Here is a 17500-nt window from a genome sequence, read left to right as displayed (position 1 = left end):
CTTTGAATCCGAATTTTAAAAATCCCAGCGATACGGCCTAAGATCAAAACGGGTTACGATCCCCAGCACATCAAAGCCATAGATGGTAGAGGACGAAAGGACGAAGAATGTTGTGTAACTCCCCCCCCCCCCCCCCCCACCCCCCCTCGCCCGGCAAAGCCTCTCCTTCCTAATTGGCCACTTGGATGAATTGGATGAAGTGGTAAGGAAAATGATTATGAAGCAGCAGTTAATAATAGAGAGAGAGAGAGAGAGAGAGAGAGAGAGAGAGAGAGAGAGAGAGAGAGAGAGAGATTAGTCTTAAGAGTCGAGAACGTTTGATGCTGTTTAAATGGGAGGTATTTTGAGTAATATGGATAAATTATATAAGTTTGAAGAGGCTGCAGAGAAATTGTGCAGACGAGCACATATTTAGAAATGGATTGAATCCTGTGTCTGGACGAGCGATAAAGTTTTAGAAAAGGAGACGGGAAGCCGGTGCAACGGAGGAGAGCTCTTTGCTCTTTAGTCTAAACATGGATGGGAAAAATGCTGAGCGGAAATCTCGAAATGGTATTAACGAAGTTCATTGAGACCCAAATCCTTAATGCCCACTTCTAAGGGTGCATCCAGACTTCCAGGAAACATGCCATTAACACACTTTTATCACATATACATCACAAGTAGGTTAAATACGAACCAACGACTTATTGGCAGTCCTAACAAGCTAATCATATTATTATCCAGTTTGGCATAACGTTCTTTCTCCACTTATGGTTGTTTGCTAGTTTTCAGAATGTTTGTGATATGTACGTGATGAGCTGCCAATATTTCGTAAACATGTTTTCTAATCTATCACACACGCATGTCACAGACAGTTGGATTTACTGCAAATTCCGGCCAGCATTTGCCAAAGGTTTGTTCTCAACCCACAGGTTTTTTACTTGTTTTCTACCTGTTTGCGTGATGCATGTGATAAGTTACCAAATTTCCATGAACATGTCACTAACCTATCACTCGAGTAGCTGGAACACAAGCCAACGACTTACTGGAAATTCTGACTATTGCTTCACTTAATGTTGGTGATTTGTTTTTAACCTGTTTGTGTACGTATGCGATAAGTTGCCAACATGTGTTTACGATACATCCAACATGGTGTGAGATGATGTAAGCCAACCGTTCTTTGTGGGATGAGAACGATATACAAGAGTACAATCATCCCCACTTACATATTGGCGAGCAAAGCTATCAATAGCTCTCTCAGGTGGTTGAAAATTCCACCAAATTAGCTTTAGATAAGAATGTCAACTATAAATAGGACACTTATTCCTATTCAAGGGGATAATTAGGGTTAAAAGGGAATGTCGACTCTTGTAAGGGAATTTTGTCTCAGACCATGGAATGAATACCCAGGAATTGCAGCTGGTTATGTAGGCGACAAAACTCAAAATTTTAAAAATGAAGACATGATAAAATAAAATAAAAAGGTAACAAAAATAGAGATTACTAACCTATACTCTGTTTTTTTCCATCTGTCCATCCGCCAGTGGTGTTTGCGTATGGTAACACTGCTTCCGGGCTTTAAATAACATCCTATTTCGAATGTTAACGGTGTAATTCGCATATATTAAATTATTAAAACACTTTTCAGTTGCAAATGTACACCCAGATATCCTTTTATTTACCTAAAACTTAGACATAGCGTAACTATTTAAAGCCCGGGACGCAGTGTTACCATGCGCGACCACCACAGGCGGCTGGACAGATGGAAAAAAACAGAGTATAGTCATAAGCAAATAGGCGTTATAGGAATGACAAAACTTGAAGTGAAAGACTAAAGGAGAGAGAGAGACAGACAAAAGAATAATGAAAAGATATAAAGGACCGCAACATTGTTTTCGCTCGTCGGAAATTACCGACGGTTACACGGGTGAGTGCGCACCCAGATTGGAATGATAGGAAGATGATTAGGCTATGCAAATTGGAGATCGAATTCATAGACCGCTCAGTCTTTGAATAATGAAGACCTTCTCTCTCTCTCTCTCTCTCTCTCTCTTTCTCTCTCTCCTCTCTCTCTCTCTCGTCATCTTCTTCTCTTTCTCCTCTCTTCTTTTTCTCCTTCTCTCTCTCTCTCTCTTCTTTTCTCTCTCCTATCTTCTTCTACTCCTCCTCCTCCTCTCTCTCTCTCTCTCGTCATCTTCTTCTTCTCTTTCTCCTCTCTTCTTTTTCTCCTTCTCCTCCTTCTCTCTCTCTCTCTCTTCTTTTCTCTCTCCTATCTTCTTCTACTCCTCCTCTCTCTCTCTCTCTCTCTCTCTCTCTCATTTTCTTCTCTCTCTCTTCTCTCCTCCTCCTCCTCCTACTCTCTCTCTCTCTCTCGCTCTCTCTCTCTTCATCTTCTTCTTCTCTCTCTCTTCTCCTCCTCCTCCTCCTCCTTCTCTCTCTTCATCTTCTTCTTCTCTCTCTCTTCTCCTCTCCTCTTTTTCTCCTCCTCCTCCTCCTCCTCCTCCTCCTTCTTCTTCTTCTTCTTCTTCTTCTTCTTCTCTCTCTCTCTCTCTCCTATCTTCTTCTACTCCTCCTCTCTCTCTCTCTTCATCTTCTTCTTCTTCTCTCTCTCTTCTCCTCTCCTCCTCCTACTCTTACTCTCTCTCTCTCTCTCTCTCTCTCTCTCTCTCTCTCTCTCTCTCTCTCTCTCCCCGACATCTGCTCAAAACTCTAAGCTCATCCGTGAGTTAAACATTGTAATTAGCATGAGGTTATGAATTTCAATGATAACCGGTAATGGAGCTGCTCCTGAACGAAGACCCTTTTGGCAGAACGAGTCAACATGATCATTGATTTCTGAGCAACAAATATAATTTGTCATTACTATAATAGATTCACATCAGCCGTGCATCTGATGTCTAGGCCAGTCCCTTACGACGCTCCTGATTGGCTGTTGATAAGCCAGTCACGGTTTAGAAACTCTCAGTCTCTCTCGAGAGTTCACATAGGCAGGGTGTATGTTCCACCTCTCCTGAGGGATACGTCTCTCAAAAGTATCCCTCAGATGTGGAACATACATACTGCTCATGTTAACTCTCGAGAGAGACTGAGAGTTTCCAGCCCTGTGATTGGCACATCAGATGCACAGTTGATGTGAATCTACTGTAGTATGTGCAACCCCTTTCATTCCTTTTACTGTACCTCCACTCTTATTCTCTTTCTGCCATCGTACTTTCCTTAACCCTCTCAGAGCTTAATTGATTAACAAGCTAACTTTTTCCTCCTCGTTGCTGTTGATTGATTGATTCAATATCGAAATTAGACCGAAGGCCAACCACGGTGACCTACGAGGTCATTTAGCTCTGAAACGGAAATTGGCGGTCAAAGATTTGAAAGGTGTAACAGGAGGAAAACCTCAAAGCAGTTGCACTATGAATCAGTTGTTAGGAGAGGGTGGAAAATAAGATGGAAGAGAATATGAAAGGAGGTACAGTAAAAGGAAAAGAGAGGGTTGCAGCTACGGGCCGAAGGGACGCTGCCAAGAACCTCAAGTAATGCCTACAGTGCACCACATAAGGTGCATTGACGGCGCTACCACCCTACTTGGGGACGTTGCTGTTGGTTATATCGTGTATTCTCAGGAAGTTTTTGAAAGTGTCGAGGTGGCTGCCTCGTTTCTGACACAGAGTCAGGCTTGAAAGTTGTTTTTTTTTTTTTCAACAAAAACAAAGCTTGTAATCATAAAAAAATCAATCTAAGTAAGGGAAGACGACTAACTGAATTACTTCTTAAAATCCTTACGTATGTATTATGATGGTTTTGTGATAAACATTTCAAAAAGTAGCTCTCGTGGGGACGACGTTTTGCTGATGAGCTCTTTGTATGCATTTATGTATGTATGTATGTATGTATGTATGTATGTATGTATGAATCCGATACAGCTGTCAGGTTTTCAGCAAGCCTTTAGGTGTGAAGTTGCTAGCCCCACGCCTTTGTCCTTGAATTGAGCGGAAGCTAGTACTACCCATCCACAGCTGGTGTGGATTGGTAGTGGGTTGACGGTAGGTGGGATCGAATCACGAACCTTACAAGCATCTGAGAACTCTCTCTCTCTCTCTCTCTCTCTCTCTCTCTCTCTCTTCTCTTCTCTTCTCTATGGACGGGGGAAGTACGTGTGATGTCATGCACGAATCTGCCGCCCTTTATATACTAACTGGCCATGGATACATATATTTTCACGTATGAGCCTGGCCTTAAGGACCCAAATACGTAAAGGGAAATATTTTAGGGAAAAATTCAGAATAACTTACCTTAAAGGATTGATTGAAATATGTTACTCTATAATAAGGTCGCCATTGAAAACCAGCTAATTAATCTACATTACATTTATTTACACGACAGTTGAAAGGCAAAGCAACTGGGCAGCACGAGGCCCTCTTTTATCTCTCACAAGGGGAGAGCTGGCAAAAATCAGATTAACACCAATGCGGGTTTTCAAAATTACTCAATGTTATCTTGCGGTAATGCAGCACTTGTAGGCGCGAAGACTTGGACACGTGACTCGGCAAATCTGGAAAAATTCCCAGATTAGACACAAAATGAAAAGGAAGACTTGCACAAGTTACGGTTATTCAGTTTTATCTAACACACTGGGGGAAAGGAACGCTAGTGTTCAAATGAGATATTCCATGAAGACCTGTCTATCTGGGACGATCACAAAAGGTTGGCATGCAGCCACGAGGCAGGAAAAGGAAGAAAGGGATGTCATTTGAGAATTAGGAGTTTGAATTTTGAAAATGTGGAGTAGTTACGTGACTCGGAGGGAAAGAACTGGCAATATGACTGTATCACAAGACGTACCTGGATGCCTTATGTAAGTGGACCCTTGTAGAAATCGGCGTCGGCTTTGTCTGAGATCTGGGGCGCCAGTTAGCCCCGTTGTAGGCCCTTTTGGAAGGTTGGCTGGGACCTCTGGCCTAGGTCACGGACTCGAGTGGACTGAGGCCGAATGCAGGTGTGATTCATGGGGGATGGGTTCAGCTTATCCCCCCAATAGCAGGGCAACCTGGAAACAGAACATACGGCCAGCGAAGGGTTCACAGGAAAAAGGAGCTTAGAAGTAGGCCTAATAAGTACCTAGCTAGCTACACACTTCCCTTTGGGATACGTCCCTAAGGAGTAAGAATTTTATTCCCCCGCTATAACAGGAAATTCCTATCTCTGGCTTGCGTTTTCCCCTTTGAAGTCAGCTGATTAGGGGAAAATGGCTGCTTTTCTAGCAATCGAAATATTTAACTAAATGCTGGGTAGACGAGGCGATCAATAAACGTAATAATATATACATACAGAGTCAGTTGAGGAGTTTCATGAACACATTGAGCTGTCGTAATAGACAATAGATCCCCTTATCACTATCTCGGAGTTAACGATCGTGGTGTGCTCCCTCTCAAAGGGTTTCGGCCAAATGCTTTGATAGCAGAATCAGCAGCACAAGACTACTGAGAACAAAGGACCATTCGAGCAATACGGCCTCAATTGGCTCTTCTGCAAAGCAACAGAGAACTTCCAGGAGCGAAGGCAGGTCCGTTTGGCTTACGTTAAGGCGGCTTATGCCAGATCGAGTTATTGTCTCTGGGGTGGCCGTACGTTTGGTTAAATATCAAAGGGTATGTGGTGCCGAGTTTCGACCCTCTAGGCCTAGGCTCTCTGGGATTTTCTGTAGGTGTGTTCTTGTTAAGAGGGCACCTATACTATGTTTTTTTCCATCTGTCCATCTGCCTGTGGTGTTTGCGCATGGTAACACTGCGTCCTAGGCTTTAAATAATATCCTATTTCGAATATTAACGGTGTAATTTCCGTACAGTAAATCATTAAAACACTTTTCAGTTGCAAATGTACACCCAGATATCATTTTATTTACCTAAAACTTAGACATAGCGTAACTATTTAAAGCCCGGGACACAGTGTTGCCATGCGCAACCACCACAAGCGGATGGACAGATGGAAAAAAACAGAGTATAGTCAAGAGTCGCATTCTTAGCAGGCATATTCTCAAGCAGACTGTGTTCTTAACGAGACGAATTCTGAACCAGACTTGTTCTCAACTAGATGCATTCTTAATAAGACATATTCTCAACTTAAAGTCGTAGCGAGACTTATTCTCAACTAGACATATTCTTAACGAGACGTATTCTCAACCAGACGTATTCTCAACCAAATCTATTCTTGACAAGCCATATTGTCAACTAGACATATTCTCAACTAGACGTATTCTTAACTATACTCTGTTTTTTTTTCATCTGTCCATCCGCCTGTGGTGTTTTTGTATGGTAACACTGCGTCCCGGGCTTTAGACAGTTACATTCAGCTTACATTCAACGATTATAATAATATCCTATTTCGAATATTAACGGTGTAATTCGCATACAGTAAATTATTAAAACACTTTTCAGTTACAAATGTACACCCAGCTCTCCTTTTATTTACCTAAAACTTACAATTAGCGTAACTATCTAAAGCCTAGGACGCAGTGTTACCATACAAAAACACCACAGGCGGATGGACAGATGAAAAAAAACAGAGTATAGATATTTTCTCAACTAGACGTATTCTTAACAAGACATATTCTCAACTAGGCGTATTCTTAACTAGATTTATTCTTACTTAGACATATTCTGAACCAGCGTTATTCCTATTTAGACATATTCTCAACTAGACGTATTTTTAACCAGGCATATTCTCGACCAGATGTATTCTTAACTAGACATATTCTCAACTATGCACATTCTTAACTATACATATTCTCAACTATATATACTCTTAACTAGACATTTACTCAATAGACATATTCTTAACCAGACATATTCTCGAGACGATTTGGAAGATGACAAAAATAGAAATAAATAGAACAAAAATAGATTTAAAAATGGAAATAAAAATATTAGAAAGATTAAATTTATTTACTTATTTGCTAAAGTGAAAAGTTTTTAATCGGGAAATCGAAGGGGATAGATTTTTTTGTTCTTTTTTTTATTGCTCGCCTCGTGATAACAATGCCTGTAGGTTTGACAATAACGACTGAAATATAGTTCTGATTGGTAGCAGTTGAATTCATTGTTCCCAGAAATTTTTGATTATTAATAGTATATAATATAACCACAACAACAACATAATTGAAAATGCTCATAGTAGCACGAGTCTTGAAATGGAGAGACAAATCCACAGTTATGTTATGTACCATATTTAAAGATATATCTATACAGACTGAAAAAGAGAACCAAACAGATTCCCTAGAGCTACATATATTTACAGATATGTCTTTAAGTTTTCGTACGTATACATAACTGTGGATTTGTTTCTCCGATAAGGAGGATAATAATAATATTATTAATAATCACTAGAAAACATTGTACCGTTGCTTCGAAGCAATTCGAATTGTTCTACAAACTTATCAGTATTATCCCTCATATCCCTCAGAGAGAGAGAGAGAGAGAGAGAGAGAGAGAGAGAGAGAGAAAATGAATGAATGAATTTGGCCCACGCTCCAAATCATAATATCAATACTAATAAACTACAGGGCGGTTGACGACAATTCAGGGTCTCAGGTGCAGCTGACGTCAGCTCAAATGCCCGATGTAATGAATTGAAAATCAGCTCATTCGTTGGCCTTTGTTGGGCTCAGTCTTCATTATTATTATTATTTTTTTTTTTTTCATTTGTTCTATTGCGCAGGGGTCGCTGCCGCCGCTACTGCAGGGACGTGGTGGTGCGTAGGAACTTTCGGGAACGTTCTGTCAAAATGCGAGGAAGGAAAAGAGGAGTGCGGTTGTGAGGCGTTTGTCTTTTGTTTATCATGTCTGCGAAGGCCTTCTTTTTCCTTCTATTTCGGATGGGTCTTTTATTACTCATACTGCATATCAAGGGTTTAGGGCTCATACGTCAATAAATAACCAAATAGATGAATAAGATACATTGAACAGTCTCTATATTATGATTATAAAATACATTCTGTTACGACAGAATTGAGTCTAATAGAGATTGCCCATAAGAACACCAAAGAGAGGGTAGGTTTAGGGTCGTTATATTTCCGAAACTATTGTTGCCCTCGACAGATGGGTACTCTACCCTCTCTGGATGTTTTTATGGGCAACTTTTTTTTTTTTTTTTGACAGATTCATATTTTATATAGTTACAACCATTCAACGACTTTCTGGCCTCATCGTCTGGTAGCCGCAATTGACGACTACCAGTTGCGGCTACCAGTCGTTGGGGACATAGTCTCCTTAAAAGCTTGTAACTTTTTTAAAAATAAAATCTCTGTTACGGACCGTCCTGTTTAGGTTAGGTCCTGGTATAAATTTTTTCAATGCACAGAACAGTCTTTGCAAGTGATCGAGGTTGATATTATATTTGTATAGACGTATATATATATATATATATAATTATATATATAATAAATATAGTATATATAATAAATGAATATATATATTAATTATATATGATAATATTATATATATTATGTTATTAATTATTATCTATACAAATAATACACACACGCATACTATCATTACATAACATATACTATACATAATATTAATATAGTATAATATATATATTATATAAATTAAATGTATTATTTATAATATATATAATATTATGTATATATATATACCGTATATTAATGATTATAATCACTTTATATATGTGTATACGTGCATATATATTAGTATGTATATATAATATATATATATATATATATATATATATATATATATATATATATATTATTTTGATCGTCAGCCGGTTGCTTTCACTAGATCACATTTCAGTGTTAAGCACAGAACGTTACAAAGTCAGTTACCATTCTGACAAGCTCAAATGGAGACATCAAACTGCGTCAGGAGGAATTAATGCTCAAATTGGTCACCTCCCCCAGAGTTAGAGGTTCTACATGGAAGAGAATAAATTGGAGAAATATTGATAGACACGTGTATATTTTATATGTATATAAATCATATATGTATATTTGTTATTGTAAACTGTGTATGTAGATTATATTCATATTCAATATATATTATATTATATATATATATATATATATATATATATATATATATATATATATATATATATATATATATATATATATATATATATGATATATATGTATATACATATATATATATACTATATATATATATAATATATAATATATATAATATATATATATATATATATATATATATATATATATATATATATATATATATATATATATATATAGGCTATACATTTATGGATTTATATATATGATATATATATATATATATATATATATATATATATATATAGAATAACTTGATCACGAAGGTATATAAAACGTGATGCTATGTATAAATAAAGTTTTTTTTTTTTGCCACGAAGGAAAAACTGAAAAAGCGAGATAGCCGAGTACTTTCGGTTTCCTGTTTGGGTAAAGGGTCCGAACAGGACCGAAAGTACTCGGCTATCTTGCTTTTTCATTTTTTCCTTCGTGGCAAAAACCTTTATATATATATATTATATATATATATATATATATATATATATATATATATACTATGTGTCAAGGATTTTACTTTTTATTGTCGTTTCCCTCCCTATATCTTCTCCATTTTTAAACTTGTCACATGTGGATGCTATTTACTATAATAATAATAATAATAATAATAATCTATAATAAAATAATAATATAATAATATTCTCGTTAAGTGAGCCCCAAATCCGGCTGCCCTCCTGACATATTCACATTAATTAATCGGATGCTCACATCGAAATCTCATTACCCGAGACAATTGAGTGTTCTACTCGAGCTAGATTGACAAACGACTTCATATCAGTTCATTTGTTTATGTGTGGGTTCGAATGAGACAAATATAGTTGTTAGAATTTGTTAGGAGAGAGAGAGAGAGAGAGAGAGAGAGAGAGAGAGAGAGAGAGAGATAGGAACTTAGTAGGACGGTGTAGTAGCACAAATAAGGGTAATGAAAATAACATTTGAAACTAGTAGTACTCATATATTGTTACGATGCCATACTTGTATTAGTTTTTTATAGGAAAACCTGAAAAGTTATGATTTTAGTTATTAAAAATAACTATTTTATTCACGGAAATATGTCATAGGCTCCTTATATACAATCAGCTGTGGATAGACTTGAAAATCTTTTTAAACTATTTTGTGTATGTGTGTGTGTTTTTTTTTTTTTTTTTTTTTTTTGCTCTAATACTGGATTTTTTTTTTTGTACAGTCTATGGGAAATTTTGTTCTCCCAACATGGCCCTATTGCGCTGCCAACTTCGTAGTTCTGTTCCAAGATCTGTAAATAGAGTGATGACCTATGATGGTCTTCCCCACTTACTGTGAAAGATGCTGTCAAAAATAGTGACAAATTGCAGTTTTGAGTCACGAAAGCCCAAAGGCATTGATTGATTATAATTATTATATACGTCACCTCCTCGTATGAATATATCGAGATTTTCATTCGCTCCACATACTTTCGTTTGTGGCTCATTCTCCTTTTTATTAATTGGAGCAGTAAGAGAAACAATTGGAAATTTATTAAACTGCATTTTACGTCCCTCCAAGGACGGTAAAGGTAAGGTTGACCCAAGTTCATCAAAATAAACCTTGGAGCAAGACGTCTTTCAATCAGTCCTCGAAGCAAGACGTCTCAAGAGCAGTCCTCAGGGAATCGAATCCTTCGTCGGTGTTTTATGTCCAAGATTAATGTAAAAGCGAGGCCCAAATGCCAAAAACTGCATCGAAATGCAAGACGTTTTACGACCCGACCTCGGGGAATCGTCAGGCTTGATCCAGAACGGAAACCAGCTAGGACGTATCTTCGAATGACGTCCTCGCCGGAATCGCTGATCCCTGACAAGAGTGGAGGAGAAGTATTTTTCTCTGCTGGAGCTGCGTCCACCATTACGAGTGACCTGCCAGTCTCCGAAGTGAGGCCTGAAATTTGTGGGGAGGATCAAAGAAAAATGAAGGTTCTAATCGGATTATGAGGGGAAGGGGAGAGGATGTAGGAGCCTTTTAGATGCTACTGTGAAAGGGAACTTGTGGATCGAAGGATGTTATATATATATATATATATATATATATATATATATATATATATATATTATATATATATATTATATTATATATATATATATTATATATATATATATATATGTATGTATATATATATATATATATATATATATATATATATATATATAGTTACACTCAGGAGTACCAGGAAGACAGTAGTCTAAGAAGCATGCTTTATTTATGTGAAACGTTTCATGTTGCTTCAACACATCATGACGTCTGCAATTATTAAAAATTTATTTTACATAATAAATTACGTGATAAAAGCACAAATTATTACCAAAAAAAATCGGCTAAAATTCAATCATTTAAAACTTTAAGATAAAAATAAAACATGAGTAAATGAGGAAAGGAAAAGAGCCAAGCGACCACAGTGTATGTTTGTGTGTGTGTGTGTATGTGTATGTGTATGTACTAATGTAATTTAATTAACCACAATGCCTTCCTAACCTCTCGATTTCTTCGTATTCTGGAACACATGTCACTTTAAAGCCTAGATCAAATCAATATCTTTACATTGTTCTGATACCCCGGATCCAAGATGGATTCTCGAACGTCAGAATATCATCGGTTCTTTCTTAATTTGGATCTAGGCTTCTTAGTACTGACAAGCGTCTCCAATATGTGAAGAAATCAAGAAGATAAGAGACAACTGAATTTGAATCAAAATTACATGCTTTTCTGGTAAAAAGTGACCTGTAGATTATAAAACATATATATATATATCTCTATATATATTATATATATTTTATATATATATATTATATATAATATTATATATATAATTAGTATAAGAAAAGTAAAACGTTGAGTCAAAAGATCTTGCAGCTACTCCGTTATTTGTAATCTTTCCTCCGTGGCTAATATCTTTATTTATGCATTTTGTACACGTCAAAACCTTCGAGATTCAGTTAATAAATAAATATAATATAGATAATCATATATATATATATATATATAGATATATATATATATTATTTAATATTATTAATTAATGTAATATATTTATTATTATTATTATTATTATTATTATTAATTATTATTATTGTTTATTTGACTTGTATTAAAATTATTATATGTTGCTACTTTCAAAATGCATAAATCCCCTCTTTGACTGTTTGAAATGTTATATATAGAGTTTTGCAACATTTTTCAGATTCCTTAGCTAGCTTCGAGTTACAGGATGTCTTAAAATGTATGTTCATATTCCGCATAACATAATGTAAGAATATATCAACGTAGTATGAAAAGGAAGAGAGAGAGATTAACTTTGTCTGTTCTGAGCTAGAGTTGTTTCCCTATTATGTCATTGCCTTGAAATTAAGAGACCCCTAAGTCTCTGCTTTGTTTTCCAAACCAGTCAACACGTTTGATTGGAGATCTTGAGATCTGCGTTGTGTGTTTGAAATCTTTCATCAAGTCTGATAAGGGACTTCTGTCTCGATCGAATATGTGTCTTTGTTGAGCAATGTCATAACTGGTTTCATATGCGTACGTCTTTGCCGAAACCATGTGTAGATTTCACTATTTTTCTGTAAAGTTACGTCATATTAGAAGCTTCTAGAAAGATTGCATCATCTTTCTCATGCCCAAAACGTTTTGTGCCAGATCCACTGTCCAGTTTCCGTAGGAAGAGCGTTCATTCAGACTTAAATCCTCATAACGTTTACAACTCTCCTCTCTCTCTCTCTCTCTCTCTCTCTCTCTCTCTTCTCTCTCTCAGCACTTTTGATTTCAAAGTAACTTAAAGATTTCATACTTACTGAATGGTCACTCGTGAATTTCAGATTTGATATTTCTTAGAGTTATTTAGTATTAGTGCTTTTCGTGGAATCTGGACAAACATTGTACAAGTGTGTAACAGCGCCTTTTCATTTGAGAAATATTGTGAATTGTGGTGAAATTGTGAAACAAGCTGCAGCAGAGAGAAAATTGGCACCAAGGCAAAGTGTTATATTTTTATTAGTTGCAACTAATGTTTACAATGGTTTGGTGAAATTTACATTTTTACACATTGCTAATTTTTGTGTTTTGTGTTTGTTTCATTTGAAATGATTTCTTTTGCAATTATCCATTTTCTTATTGAAGTGTGTGTTTTTATTTTATATTCTGTGTGACTAATACTTTCTACAATTTTGGTATTTTCCACATTTTTCTGTGTTTTCATTTGCATTCACAATTTAATTAACTTAGTTGTTTTCATTACTTAATCGTTGCACATTAATTGAATTTAACACTTGTGATTTAATTTGCATTTACTTAGAATTCTTTTCAAGTTTTATTGTTGTTTAGCACTTGTGAATTAATTTCCAAATTTTAATTATTGCCTAACACTTTGAATTTTGATTGAATTAATTTTTTGAATTTTGTGATAAATTAATTTTAATTTAATTTTATTTAATTGATTCAAGAATTTATTAAACTTTGCTTTGTTTTCAAGTAACAGTAATTTTCCCTGATATTGTGAATTTCACTTATAATTTTGTGTTTGATAATAAATTTTTGTATTTAAAATTTTTATAAGTATTAATATGATTTGGTTAGGTAGAAACATAGAGTGGTAATTGAGCTGTTATCCTTCAATTTACTTGAAGTGAATTAGAACCAGGGAAGTACTTAGACTTCTGAAATCAGGGAAATACTTAGACTTTTAAAGTTGTTGATGGAGTGATGCCCTTTAATTAATTTCATTACTTACAAGATTACCTCAGACCTGTTTTGATGAACTTACTCTGATTTTCTGCAATACTGGTAAGTTGTTTAAGGGATCACTGTTGCCTTTAGAGTATTCAGTCGTTTAGTACCTGTGATGAAGGTTCAGGTGTCTGGCTGTTGTGAGGTAACAATTAATGAATGGTAAGTGTAGTAACCAGATACTTGGCACTTCGTCACAATATATATATATATATATAATATATATTATATATATATATATATATATATATGTATAACTGAATCACGAAAATCTGGAAGTGTTGAATATATAGTATAACGACATAATCCACGGAGGTATGTGAAACAGTGGAGTACCACTGCGAAGCCTATTGGTTTTGTTTCTTTTACTAAACAGACTAAGCGCTTAGTAAAAGACGAGAAGTTGAAAGGCCTTGCAGCTTTACTCTATTGTTTCTCTTCCCTCCGTGGATTTTGTCTATATATATATATATATATATATATATATATATATAATGAAATCTTATCATTCCTGCTGCATTATATATATATATATATATATATATATATATATATATATATATATATATATATATATATATATATAATAATGAAATCTTGTCCATTCCTGCTTATGACTGCACCTCGACTTAGGACCACCCCATATGTCATGAATAGCGTGATTTGTTTTGTATTTGTTTGAAAAATATTGCAATACTGCTTCCGCAGTGCTGGAAGATGTGTTTACTCAAGTGATTCAGTGACGAAACGCCATCACGCGGGTAGCCTGAGTCAGAATTATGTCGCTTAGCGACAAACCGTGAGAGAGGACATGAGTCCACATACCTCTTTTGAACCTCTGTGCCTCGACCTGAGACCTTTTGTGAAATATTTGATTCGCTTTGGGATGTGACATACCCGGGACGGTTTGGGTTCGAATGGTCGCCTGAATTGTTAGTTTTGAAGATTGACATAGATAGCCATATTTTCTATTTTTATTTTGTGTCATTAATTGCATTATTTTTATCTTGTACCATATTTTTTGTAACTCATGTGTTTGATGATGTGAAAGCATAATGCTCCCAGGACTAATAGGAGATATTTATTTTTCTGCAGATGTTTCACATCTATGGGCATGAATGACACGTGTGTGCCATGTAGCACAGTTATGTGCACATGTAAATGAAAATGATAGTATTGTTGATGTGGGTACATATGTTTATGAAGTTCTTCATATTTTTATAAGTTATGTGAGGCTTTGTCTTCTGTGTTATGTTTTTCCTCAAATAAACTTTCCTTTTTTAAGCATTATGTGTATTAGGACTTGATACTGATAATTCGATATTTATGAATGAATTTTCAGAGAAATGATAGTTATGTGACTACGTTTTTCATAGTAAGTTCTTTTTTCGTTTTGATGTTATTTTTACTTGATGTTGTATTTTACTTTGAAGGCCATGTACTTGCAAGAACAAAAGAGATTACTGTCTACCTTGTATATTTTGTATTGTGTCACTTTTTGGACAAATTTGTACTAGTAGTTCAACTTAGTAGAATTTGGCTGTTGCGGGAATATGTAGCCAATTGAGAATGGTACAATTGACTTTAAAATGAAGAGACTTGGTATTGACAGTGTAGAGGCGGGAGATGGTCTCGTTAGTGTTTCAATGATGCAGTGTTTTTGGGAAGTTGTTCATTTGTTTGTGTTTTTTATCATTTTCGTCATTGTGACTGGTTGCCATAATTAACCTGCTTACGTTTGTTTTTCGTGGGATAAACTTTATTTTTGTAAAGGGGTTTAATTCCACGTGTGTTATATGAGAGGTTCTATTTCAATGAGAGAGAGAGAGAGAGAGAGAGAGAGAGAGAGAGAGAGAGAGAGAGAGAAGGAACTTACCGGCGAACAGCCACACGGTACCTACTGGACTCAGAGAAGGCCAAGTGCCCTTTGTAAGGGTATAACACGCGCGCGCTCACACACATATATATACATACATTTGTATATTTATATATATATTATATATATATATATATATATATATATATATATATATCGTATGTGCGCACGCCGGCACGTGTTCCATGCAAGAATTCCATTCGAATCGAAATCCCGACCCGCCCCCCCCCCCCTCCCTCCCCTCTCAATCTGACCCTGAGATAAAAACTGTTGGATTAGATAATACTGCTTCATATTTCAGACGGGAGCAACTCAACACTCCAGATCTAGCCCAGGCAGATTTCCAACACGGAAAGTACTTTACGAAACGTTCGTCCGTCTTGTAAGGGCTAAACGCCAGTAGTCAGATCCTCTCTCTCTCTCTCTCTCTCTCTCTCTCTCTCTCTCTCTCTCTCTCTCTGTTCCATTTTTACCGCAGAACCGTATCTTATTAAGTCTAAGTAATAGGCTCTCCCCTCAAGGAAGTCAGAATAATTGAATGTAATCGCATTAGGCAGCAAGGATTCATTTCTCCAGAAATTGAATTTACAGTTTTCTTTTGTTAATATTTTTTAACCCGTCTTTCTCTCCCCTCCGTTTGCTATGAAGCAGAGAGAGAGACCGAAACATGACCAACTAAGGTTTCAAAAAAAGAAACCTGAGTCAAAGCTGTGAAGAATGGAAATGAAAGCCACTTAAGTTTCAGGAAAAATCTCTCGATGCAATTTCGTTCTTGTCTTACGCACGAACACATTTTCATTCCGTAATATGGTTCAAATGACCTCGTCAGACCCTCCAGTCCTGTGGGGTTTGTATATGAGGTTTTCAGAAGAGATAGAGAGAGAGATGGTTATTTAATTCTTAATTGAAATGAAGCCATCATAACTCAAAATTCCCCGCCGGAGAGAAAGGGCCGAGATGAACATTTCTTAGTCAATTTGCGGAACTACCAAGTAATTTTTTTGTTTGGGGGGGGGGGGGGGGGGTTGGAGCGGGGTGTTGCCTCGGTCTTTCATACTGTATGTAAGTATAGTACATATATGTACATACGAACCGACACACATTCACGTACATTGCGTGGAGAAGTGATTATTATAGCATCTGTACTGACGTGCGAGACACCAGCTTACTAGGGATGCATACCCGAAACAAAACAGCCTCTCTTTAGTTAATCCAGGGGAGCCGTTTCAAATGCGAATCCTGTCTTCCACTACTATTAACTAATCCAGAAAAGCTGCCGTTCCTTACCCGAAGATCCGCCTAAGTTGTGATGATATTCGTATGAAAGGAGTCATTTTAATGCTGTTTTTTTTTTTGGTTCATTGGAGCTTTATTCGTAAACACAGTTTACCTGAGAAGGCTTTAGACTTATAGAGTAAATTAGTTAAAGATCTGGAACTCCGTAGTTTTCGCTTGTTACCATTACACGTTTAAATTTGATGTGACGTTTTATTACCTTTGGCAGAATATACATGTATATATATATATTATATATATATATATATATATATATATATATATATATAGTATAGTATGTAGGTATATATTATTAAATATGATGATGATTTAGTTCTTCATACCCCTCCCCCTTCCGTTATCATTCTCTTCCTTCTCACAATTGTTTTAACTACAATTTTTTTTCACCTCCCCCACCTTGATTTTATCCATCCCCCTCCACCATTGAAAGGTTTTTGTGGGGCATATCCAATCCAATGATAGTTGATTCATAACACTGGGGCATTCATTGGAGAATTACTCTTTTGACAATTTTTTTCATAGAGTATATTTGAGAT

Source organism: Macrobrachium nipponense, chromosome 19, assembly GCF_015104395.2.
Source record: "Macrobrachium nipponense isolate FS-2020 chromosome 19, ASM1510439v2, whole genome shotgun sequence".
Taxonomy (NCBI): domain Eukaryota; kingdom Metazoa; phylum Arthropoda; class Malacostraca; order Decapoda; family Palaemonidae; genus Macrobrachium; species Macrobrachium nipponense.
This window is presented reverse-complemented; position numbering follows the sequence as displayed.